Here is an 11241-nt window from a genome sequence, read left to right on the forward strand (position 1 = left end):
TTCATATGCAAATATACTCAAACGGATCGATGAAAAGCTGTGTTTTTCAGTGGCTGAATTCATTCACATGGGAGCCTTGTACTTGTTTCAGTACTTTAGCAAACATGAGAAAGCTGCTTCTATTCACCTCGCTTCTACAGTGTAGCTGATTGAGGGGCCTCTCTTCAATGATGAGGTTTGTAAAGGAAATGACAGTAAATTAATTTTCCCTAGAATTTAGAGCAAATAATGGCTGGTCCACTCAAGGAAACAACAGTTGCCAGGGCAGTGCAGGATGGAGCTGCTATGGCCTTCTTGCCTCCCCATATGCTACCACTGTCCATGTACTCTCACTCACAGCCTGAAGATCTCTCAAATGATGGCAGCACTCTTGAGATGATGTATTGAAGACCACATAGGGTTGAAAATTAAGACAAACTTGCAAAACCTTAACATATCGTCTATGAAGAGGCAAAGTTATTGTTTTTTTCCCTCTGCATCCTTTTCCTGTAAGAATATTCCCAATAAAAATGTGCTTATCCATTCTCCTCCTTGGACTAAAATCCCAGGTAATGCTTAGCATCAGAGATAGCTGAGAGATAAAGCTGGGCAATGCTGAACTGAAGATGAATAACTGTGGGGAAATAGCTTTTTGTTAAATGTCCCTTGCTTGCAAGATGATACTGTCACACTCTGAAAACCTACCTGAGTCTCAAAACATCATTCTCTGCATGAATTAAGATGTCCAGCCAGGTTTATTACAGACCAGGAGGTTGGTAAATGTATAACCTACTTGCTTCTTATTCCATAATCCATTAACTACAGAGCCATATTCTAAGATGTCCTAAGGTTACTGCACTGCTAGTTTATAGTAGGAACTCAGTCACTTAGATCTGCAAACTCAGATGCACTTGGAGCTACATTTGCAGAAGAATGTACGTGTATTTGTCTGATTACTATATGTAATCAGACAATAACCAAATTCTTATGACATTTGCAAACTCCTACTGGGAATCATATTAGCATGTTCTGATTTGAATTTCAGTGGAAAGGACTGCTATGGAAAAAAAAAAAAGAGTTCTTGCAGAGAGGTAATATAAAAATGACAGAAGAAATTATTTAAATTTTTTTTCCTCTTTCTATTTTGAGCTGTCCTCTGCGCATGGTCAGGAATTAAAGTTGCTAACCTGCCTCCGGAAACAGAAGGCACAGTGGGAGTTGATTCCAGTCTTTTCAGCAAAGTGAAAAATAGCATGTGAGTATAGGTACCTGAGAAAGTGAGGATGAATTAATGCATTTAAACACCACATCCTAAAAATCTGAAAGCCATCTAATGAGCTAAGTGAACCAGTGCTGTCAAAGGCAGCAAAAACTCTAGAAAGAGTCAAGTTTACATACAGGAGCATTCTGCTGTAATAAAATTAAAATATGAAGCGATACAGCCATTTGTATCTTTGGATGGGCTCCAAGCATTGAAACTGATGCGTACATTTGTGTGTGAGTTATTTGTGAAGAGCGCTCGAATGACAAACATCCCGTAATTGTGGTGCTTGATCCTCCAAGAAGCTCATCTCTGTAATTATAATCATTGTCTGAAAAAACAATACAGTAACTGTGCAATTGATGCTTGTCTCCACTTCTGTCACTGAAGTGACAAAATATCCAAGCCATGTTCACATCTGCTTCCTTATAATGCTCCATTTGTCCTCACCCCAGTATCTAGCCATAACCTACAATTATGCATCATTAGATTTCTGTGGAACTGATTAAAGGCTGTCCTATTCAAGGCTGATTTGGGAATATTCCAAAGCCTGAGGGCGGACCCTAACTGGAATAAATGAAGCAGATTTAAGCAGTTGATTCTTTAAACATCATGGGTTTCCCACTTTCCCAGTTCCCACTGCTACCCAGTGCAATGTGAACAAGATGAAATCCTGAATATACTGGTCCAAAGAGGCATGTGATGTGTCATCCATACCATGTGGGCTTTTCCTTTCTCATTCAACAGAATATTAAGTGCTGGTTTGTTTTAAAATGGCTTGTGGAATTACTGCAGAACGGCTGCTTGGATAGCAGGGACAGGCTGAGTGGGGCAAAGAGAGGGAAGGGACCCAGTGCTCTATTTAAACTCAATAAAGGTTGCTTGTAGAGAAATGGTGCTGAAATATCTATCTCTGACTGGGAGGAGTGGAGCTGTGAGGTTCCAAGACATGAAGACACCAAGCATGGCGTTAGCTGAACGCACTTCAACACCCACTGTGTGCAGGAAATAGGCCTGATGTGTGGAACCCAGAGCAGATAGGTACCAAAGGCCTCCTAAAGGAGGCTATCTATACAGTTAGAGGAAAGAACTGGGCTCGCTGCAGGTGTGGGTCACCTAGCTGTACAAGACATCTCTCTTAGGAGGAAATCATGCCCTAGACCCCACTGAGCCCAGGCTCGCTCTCCATTTTCTGTGAAGGGGACTGACTGGGACTGAGATGAATTCTGCTCTTCAAACACTGCACAAAACCAAGCAGGCTGCTATCACCTTCCTAACGACACTTTCTGTTCCCTTTCTCAAACAAGAGGTGAGCAATTTCTACTGACTTGTCCCCTGTGGACTCCAGGACAGCTTTGGGACATCAATCTCCTGAGACCTACTACTTGGGCCCCAGAAAGCAAAAAGAGTCGCAGAGTAATATGTAGCAATAGCACTGATGAACACGTGATTGCCTAGAAGCAAAACTAGAGAGGACCTGTGAAACATTTGAATTCTTCCTAGGACCAGATTTTCTGAAGATGATATAAAATAGTTGTAATGTTTGTGAGCTTTCTAGTCTAAATTGGACACCGTCTCAACATTTTGGCTTCTCAAGATCACAAATCAAAAGCCATCACATATATTTAGGCAAAATCTAATTCCAGCTTCCATTGAAGCAGTAATTTCCATGTGACATATATCTGCTGTTAAACACAGTAAAAGTTTCTGCAAACAGCAGTAGGACACTTGGCACATTCTATACTTCACAGGAATCTATTTCAATGAATTCAGCTTTAACTTCTTGCCCATTCAAATAGTACCAAAGCTTTTTCTCCTAAACTGACAGTTGCTTTAGATTAATGAGAAGAAAAACCTCCTATGTTGGAAGGACCATGGGAAGGAAATCAGCCTGCTGAGCTACTGCAGAAACTTGAAGGGATCCAGGGACAAAAGGCTACGAGAAGGAGCTGTGCTTTCCCACCCTCTTTGAAGGTGATGCAACATGATGCTAATCCAGGAGAATTTTTTTCTAGCTTCAGTTCAAGGGATCAACAAACACACCTGAAGGCATGAAGGATATGTTTAAACAAAGAAGATGAGAACAGATTCAAAACCTCAGACTTAAAAAAACAGGCAAACAAAAAAACTGCATAAGGCAAAAAAATGAGTGGAGTAACTGCAACAGCAAAACTGTGCAGAACAATGAACTCACTAAGAAATTGCTGCCAGCACCCACAGATTACCAGTTAACGCTGCATGCTCTTCCACTGTCTAATCCTGCTTATCAGTGGGGGCACCATCCATATGGTTGTTTTCAAATATTTGGTTCTCTTTCAATCTTCTTTTCTCTCTGAATGTGGTTACACTGTAGTGTGAGTTTTTCCAATGGGCTGGTGAGCCAAGAGTGCTGATGCGCTGTGCCTCTGCTTTGTGATACTCTCACATTTGCAGCAGGTATCCCCAGAGCTCTGCTTGCTGGCTTCATTACTTCTGACTTTGTGTCCAGCTTTCCCAGAGTTCAGCCATTACTGATGGAGGTGTGCTGAGATCCTGGTGGGCTAACATCCCTCCATCCCTCAGGTCTGTAGCTGTTTGCTTTGATGACAGTGAGACATACCAGTCTCGCTAGTAAAAGAATGCCAGATGTAAACTGTAAAAGCCCCATATTAAATTCAGAAAATCACACTCTTCAGATCAAGGCTGTTCTTGCTGAAAAAGGCAAAGAGAAGTAGATACACAAGATATCCAAGTGTTAGCACTGAGGCTCTTTATAATTTCAAATTAAGATAATACATATGCTCATTTTCAGTACTCCTACATTAAACAGAAAAAGGAAGGACCACATTAGTTGTTTTCATTCAAAATGCATTGACAGAGAAAAAAGTTTTCACTACTTCTTGTCCTGCAATCTTTCTCCATAGTTTACCTCTTTGGATGACCCTATAGCAAAGAAGTTGTGAAGTCCAGACAATTTCTTTCAATAAGGGAGGATAAATAGTGAATAATTCAAGAGAATAGAGGACATGAATGTTTCCTTTGGCCATGGAAATCCTCATTTAGGTTGGCTCCTGCGATTCTATTGGCAGCTGATCCCACCCTCTGAAGCATCTAAGTGTACATCAGGGGTCAGAAACTGCTTTGAGCAATGCTGAGTTATGTAAAGGCAAAGCTGTACAAGTCCCCTTCTCACTGCTGGTCATCTTATATAATTCCTTATTTTCATCTGAAAGAAACAACCCTTAGCATAAACTGGCACTTCTTCAGCCTTACTGCTGAAAATTTTCATAGGGAACAAAAACTCAGAAAGGTATAATAACAAGAGGAAGAAAACAGTGGTGTCTATTAGTCAGTGCATGTACCACTGACTACTGTTTTTCTCAGAAAACAGTAATTAAGTATAAATAGATAAGATAATTCTAATCTGTGCTGGAAATGATAGGTTAAAACTCAGGTGGCACAGAGTATGAAATACACAGGAAATCACTAGTATGATTTTATACATATGAAGAAAAAAAAGAGATTAAAAAGAGTTAGCTAAAAAAATAAAAAAGCTTCATTAAAACATCATAAAACTGATCGTTTACAGTGTAGGAGGTTGCTCAGAGTTAGTTGGAGTGCCCAATTACACAGTGTTTCTTGGGTGAGTAAGTTTCCAGACTTCTTTTCAATGTGCTGACCAGAGGATATGTGTAAGCTTCGCTGTGTTTAGTAAATACCTTAGGGTAGATGAATTCCAAGTGCCAGCCACATAGTTTCATGCAGCAAAATGGTGACTTGTCATCACCGTCATGTTAGCATCACACAAAACATCAACAAAGAAAGGGCTGTGCTGCTGACAAGTGCCTGTGACACCTTCATGACATGGAGTGGTGTTTCTCTTCTTCCCGGGTACAAGTTTCAGAAGTGTGACTCCTCCCATATTTACTTTTGAATTTCATTATTTAATTTCTTTCTCTTATACTCATTTTCACAAGCACAGCTCCTTCAAACATGCCACTAAGCAAGCTGGCCCTGTTAGATCTATCTTTGTACTTTAAGACCTCATGCAGAATGATCTGGCCACCTGAACAAAGACCCTCCAGAGGCAACTTCCAGAGGCAATCTTTAGTTAGATCCTTAACCCTACAAGATTACTTGCCCCTTCTCCTGGCAAATTCAAAGCTCTAATAGCACTGAGCTTTAGGCTTAAGGAAGGAGATAGAAATGCGCCCACACATCTTCATTATGGGCTAGGCAGCCAGACATCTCCGCTCAGATCAGCAAATAAAATGTCCCCTCTCAGACAGCAATAGGACAGGCCATCATCTGCTTAATCTTCTCATGAAGACCTGCACACACTTTTGATTTGTCATCAAAAATCAAGTAAGGTTTGTCTCTTCGTTCAGCCGGATATTTGTTACAATTAGATGAAAGGAAGTGACTCGTCAGGTACAAGTTAGCTCAGAGAGGGAGAGTCAGAAACTGTTTTAAAAGCTGCATAGGATAAGTATTTCAAGAATATGATTTTCTTAGAGATAGATTTGCTGAATTTAATCAGTCTGCACTTATAACATTCATTACATATAGATGCCGCTTCATCCTGCACACAAGACTCTTCAGCTTTCTTGTCTATATGTGGTATGCTTTACCTCTCAGCACTTTGAAGTACTGCATCCATTGATGTCCTCGCAGCTCGCCATCGACCTGTGATTTTAAGAATTCTTTTATGTTTCCAGATCCTCTCTGCAGCAGGGAATGCCATCCAGCTTGTCATCCGCTCTGCTGCTGATTTCTTTGGCATCTATTCTATGCTTGCCTAGAATAGGGAGATTTGATCAAAGATGTAAATAAAAAATACAGTCTGGGCTGAACTGCTTTTTGTTCGCTCAGGTAACTTAGAAGTAAAAGTTCAGTTTGCTATAAAATAGGAGAGGTTGTTCTAGAATGTGTCCAAGACTATTAAGTAGATGTGACTGTTTAAAAGAGAATTTTTAATATTTCAGTTGACATTAACTTTCAAAAGGTGAACTACTTATTAACCCAACTTTTTAACTTACCTAACAAAATAATTCCCATTCAGTTTCTTAGAACTGTCATACTGGTTTGATGGAAAATTCTTTTGACTCAACAAAAAAATATAAGCAATGCTTCAATTTGCCAAATAAAATTCAGCACTTCATGGCCTATGAGAAGAGGTCAGTGGTAATAATGCCTACATGTGAATACTGGCATTTTTCTTGTTAAGTACCCAGATCTTATAAATCTACACTGGTGCCATGATTAAGAATCTTCTGGGAAAAGAATTCAAATTTGCTTATTAACTTCAGAAGGCTATCTTTTTCCTTTGAAGTGTCTGCCTCGCAAAGAAATGACAAATGTAACTCTGAAGAACTTGAAATGCATTGTCTTTAAGAAGTTTCCTTGCAACGTGCTAATCACCTTAAAAATGTCCTTTTAGTGCTGCAAATTTTGCACAGAATTTGAAACAGAAATTTTCCATTATTTTGGAATCTATGGATCTATGGTATGCCTTGAGCAACACATTTTGCTACTTCTTTGCAATAATACAGGAAAAAATTCCTCTCAGAAAGAGCAGTGGGGCAGTGGCACAGGCTGCCCAGGGGGGTGGTGGAGTCACCATCCCAGGAGATGTTCAAGGACCGCGTGGATGTGGCACTGAGAGAGATCGTTTTTGGATGTGGGGAGGATGGGTTGGTGGTTGGAGTGGATGATCTCAGAGGTCTTTTCCAGTCAGAATGATTCTGTGATTCTAATACAATTGTTTTTTTGTGATTACATAGAAGTGCCTTGATCTTCATTGTTTTTGCTGCCATACAAATAAAATGGCTAGGACTTTGCTCCAAATTGGTATACTGTTTTTTAAGAGTTACCAGGTGTTAAAAATTTGACTTTAGTTTCAAGATGGGTATATAAAATTTGCCTGCTTTTTGCACAGCACATTGGCTGATTTAAGCATGCAGCATAAGCACTCATTTCAAAACCAGCAAGAAATCCAGCCAAGGATGAGTGTAGTATGAGGCTTTACCATAACATGATGCAGACAGATATTTTAGTCTGTATGTTTAGTCTGTACAACAAAATAGACTACTAGGGGGAGAAAACTCAGGCAACACTTACCTACTTGTAACAGCAGAGGGGTTTGGGTTTTGTCTTTTAAAGAGGAGCATTAGCAGTATAAAAGGAATGACTTCAAGTTGCACCAGAGGAAGTTCAGGTTGGATATTAGGGAAAAATTTCTTCGAAAGAGTGGTCAGGTGCTGGAACAGGCTGCCCAGGAAAATGGTTGAATCACCATTCCTGGAGGTGTTCAAGAAATGTTTAGATGTTTCACTAAGGGACATGGTAGGGAGATACGGGTGGTGGTTAGACAGTTGGATTGGATGATCTTGGAAGTCTTTTCCAATCTTGATGATTCTATGATTCTATAATACAATAAAAAAAGCCACAATGCTCAAGTCAGAAAATTATTAAATCTTGAATTCTGACCAAAATAATGTGTGAACTGACAGAAGTTTAATTATTCCTACTTTGATAAATTGAACATTCTTGTTCTTACAATGACGATGCTGGCTATCTATCGATAATTTGCGGGGGTTTTTTTGGTGTGTGTGTGGTGTTTCATTTTGTTTTTGTTTGATTGATTTGTTTTTTAATCCAATCCTTTACGTTTTGCATTATGACTTTTTTGAAATGCCCGTAAGTACCAGGCACAATCTGTAAATGAGTGAGAAAACAGAAGTGGAATGTTGGCCCACCCGTGTTCAGTAAATGAATGAGAGGAAGTAATCAGCAGGAAATTTGACCCTATTCTTATTTAACATTTATTACATGCCTTGAGAAAAGGGGATCTTTTTCCATGTTCACTGCTAGAGGTAAGCACCAGCAATTACCATGAGTACGCAGTCTGAGTCCTGTGCTATGCAACAAGGACTTTAGGAAGGAGGCTGAACTACGATTAATTATTGTGCATTTACATTTCAGAGCCCACATATTCTGTTCAGTGATTTATTTCAAGATAACATTTGTTCCATTAATAGTTTCTACAGAGAATTACACCACACAAATAAATAATAGGGAATACAGCTCATAGGCTGTATTTGAACAAAGATCCAATAATAATAATAATAATAATAATAATAATTAATTGGATGCCTTGGATATTTTAACTCAGTAGTCAGGAGTCCCTAAGCATTAATACCATTCAGCAGCTAATGATGCAAGCTGATGGCACTCTTTATAAGTGCATGTCAACTTCACATTCAGGACACATCTGCATGAACATCTTAATCCAGATCAGGAAGGCTTGCTGGTGACCCTTCCAGATCCTCTTCTTCAGTTTGGCCTAAGAGAATGTGAATTGCATCCAGCTCCAGCCACAAATGTGGTTTTTCAGTTTGTGGAAAAAGAGCATGAGACAGAGAGAGTGAATGCTCTGTAGATCGACTGCTGTGTGCTGATGGATTGCTAATGTAGATGAGACCTCAGAATGCTCAGCACTGCTACTTCAGTATAGCTTTGTGTTTTTTGGGGGGGGGGGCGTGGAGATTGAGCATGCTGCATCCAAGAGCATACATATATAAAAAGTATCCAGAATATATATATATTCTCTATATATGCTGTGGAGTAACAAGCCGTGGTTTGGAGAGAAAGAAGAGACAGAAGAATAATTGAAATAATTCTGTGTTCTGGAAGCAGCTGGGTGCAGAGGCTGGATACTTTTCATCTCACTGGGCTCCAATTTCTTACCAATTTTATCTTTTTCTATATATTAAGAATTTGAGTATTTTATCATTATTAAAAATTGTTAAAATTTATTTTTCTTTTTCCAAATGAGACTATTTTGCCTCTAAATAAAAATGAGGTCAACTTTTCATTTAAATCTGTGCTTAGACTCCCACTCTTTTGTAATATCAGACTGTCTTACGTGACTGAATTCCATTTTCCGGAAACCTCTGTTCTTAAGCTGTTGCCAAATTAGCACTACTGTTTCAGATACGGCCTAGCACAGGTTTCATAACAAAACTATATATTTCAATTAATTTCAGCAGCTGCTACCTAAAATCCTTCAGCCTGTTAAGAGCTGTTATCTTCCAGGAAAAGGTAGCAAAAAAATTAACCATACATCTGAATTTGTGGTAAATGCCTGAGGAACCTCACCTTTGCTCCTGTTAGCTAGTTCTCATACAATAAGTAATATATAGCTCCACATGCATAAATTTCTGTGCATTTGCAGAGTCAAAAGAGTGTAAATTTCTTTCTAGTGGTGCCAGGCTCTTCCCCTTCCAAGACACTGCTGAATATGCAAAAGAACAAATATCTCCTGCCTTCCCTTTTCTCACCATGCCCTGCAAGCACCTGCAGTATTTGGGCTCCTCCCAGGGTCAAAAGTGGGACAACTCATCCAATTGTAACAAAAGTTTCTCTCCCAAGCCTGAGTGCCATTAAAAACACTGGCATGAATGTGTAGGAGTCTTGGAGAACATGGAAATTACCCCCTTTGTCTACACAGTGGAAAGATTTACTGTTTTTAATTTATGTGGGTTGCACCATTTTTAATATGGTAGATTGCTTTTTTAATCCCAGTACTGTTGTCACCATACAGAAGAAGTTTAATGCTATGATGCATTTCTTTAGGATATGCAAATATCAGTGTGCACAGTTATCACTTATAGAACCATAGAATCTTACAACTGTTTGAGTTGGAAGGGACCTTCATCTAGTGCAATTTCCCTGCAACAAACAGGGACACCTTCAGCAGACCAGGGTGCTCAGAGTCATGTCCAGCCTGACCTTGAGTATCATCAGGAATGGGCATCCACCACCTCTCTGGGCAACCTCTGCCAGTGCCTCACTACCCTTATTGTAAAAGAACTTTTTCCTCATACCCAGTCTAAAACCAGTTAAATAATCTTCTCAGTACAGAAATTTCTACCTAAGAAATTTGGGGCATTTTCATGGGGCAACTTCAGTGAAGAAGCAGGCTTTGCACTTGACCCCATTACAGCAGTCAGTCTGCGGGCATTCTGATTTTATTGGATATTCTCAGTATCTGTGCAGCTTCTCCCCGTGCTACCCAGCAGGCAGATTAATGCTTCCAATGGAAGGAAACCTTCCTGTGACTTGACAGCAAGCTGGACATGAGCTAGCAATGTGCCCTTGCTGCCTAGAAAGCCTTGGTATATGTGCCCCATTCCCGGAGACATTCAAGATCGGGCTGGATGAAGCTCTGATCACTCTGATCTGCTGTAGGTGTCCCTGTTCACTGCAGACAAGTTGGACAAGGTGACTTTTAATGGTCCCTTCCAGCTCAAACGATTCTATGATTCTACGACTTCAGCTTGGTCACTGGGAAAGAGGTGGTGGGAGAGACTTGTCAGGGAGCAAGGATCAGAGGGTGCTCAGGACTAAGGCAAGAAATGCTGAACTGAACAATTCAGGCAAAGGCCACCCAAGAGAAAAGGGCATATCTTACATTGTCCTAAAATGAGAAACTAGGGTATGTTTCATGTCATCTTACCATGAGCAGGTGAAGCTTACTGTCATGAATATGAGGCACAGTGGACAGAGGACCAGGGCCAGGAGAGCCTGACTCAGTCCCCAGTCAGCAGGGCTGGAGGTGCTGGGACTGACCTGTTGTGGCAACCACCTCATTTGGGCGATGGTGAGCTCTGGAAACAGTTTCCTAATCTGTGGGCAGCCACCTCGCTGTGTCAGGCTATTAAGGAGAGAGGCGTCTTCTCCAGGAATGACCACCTTCCTTTTTTCCTTGTTAGTGTCAGCAGCTCCTTTTTCTGTCTTTGTGTTAGGCATAGAGAAAAAAAGTCTGTAAAACTGCTGTATATACTGGAGGATAAAGAGAAAATTAGTATATTAACAACAAATTAAACAACTTCCTAAAGGTCATGTTAAAACATGGTTCCTGACATGAGTTCAATTAGTGAAGGGAGACTCAGATTGCTTTGGAAATTTTCCCATGTCTAAGAACTTCTTCTTAACCCTCAGCTTGACTAGTTCTCAAA

General features: G+C 40.1%; 1 long non-coding RNA gene across 1 annotated transcript in view; it reads right to left on the bottom strand.

Annotated features, from left to right (window-relative positions):
* LOC104910185 overlaps positions 1-11241 on the bottom strand; it is a 19820-nt gene continuing 8579 nt past the window's right edge. The window contains exons 3-5 of the long non-coding RNA XR_004159199.1: positions 7340-11017; positions 5851-6017; positions 1-3931 (exon numbers count right to left, since the gene is read on the bottom strand). This is a non-coding gene — a long non-coding RNA (uncharacterized LOC104910185). The remainder of the gene's footprint in view (positions 3932-5850; positions 6018-7339; positions 11018-11241) is intronic.

Source organism: Meleagris gallopavo, chromosome 3 (genome assembly GCF_000146605.3).
Source record: "Meleagris gallopavo isolate NT-WF06-2002-E0010 breed Aviagen turkey brand Nicholas breeding stock chromosome 3, Turkey_5.1, whole genome shotgun sequence".
NCBI classification, from domain to species: Eukaryota; Metazoa; Chordata; class Aves; order Galliformes; family Phasianidae; genus Meleagris; species Meleagris gallopavo.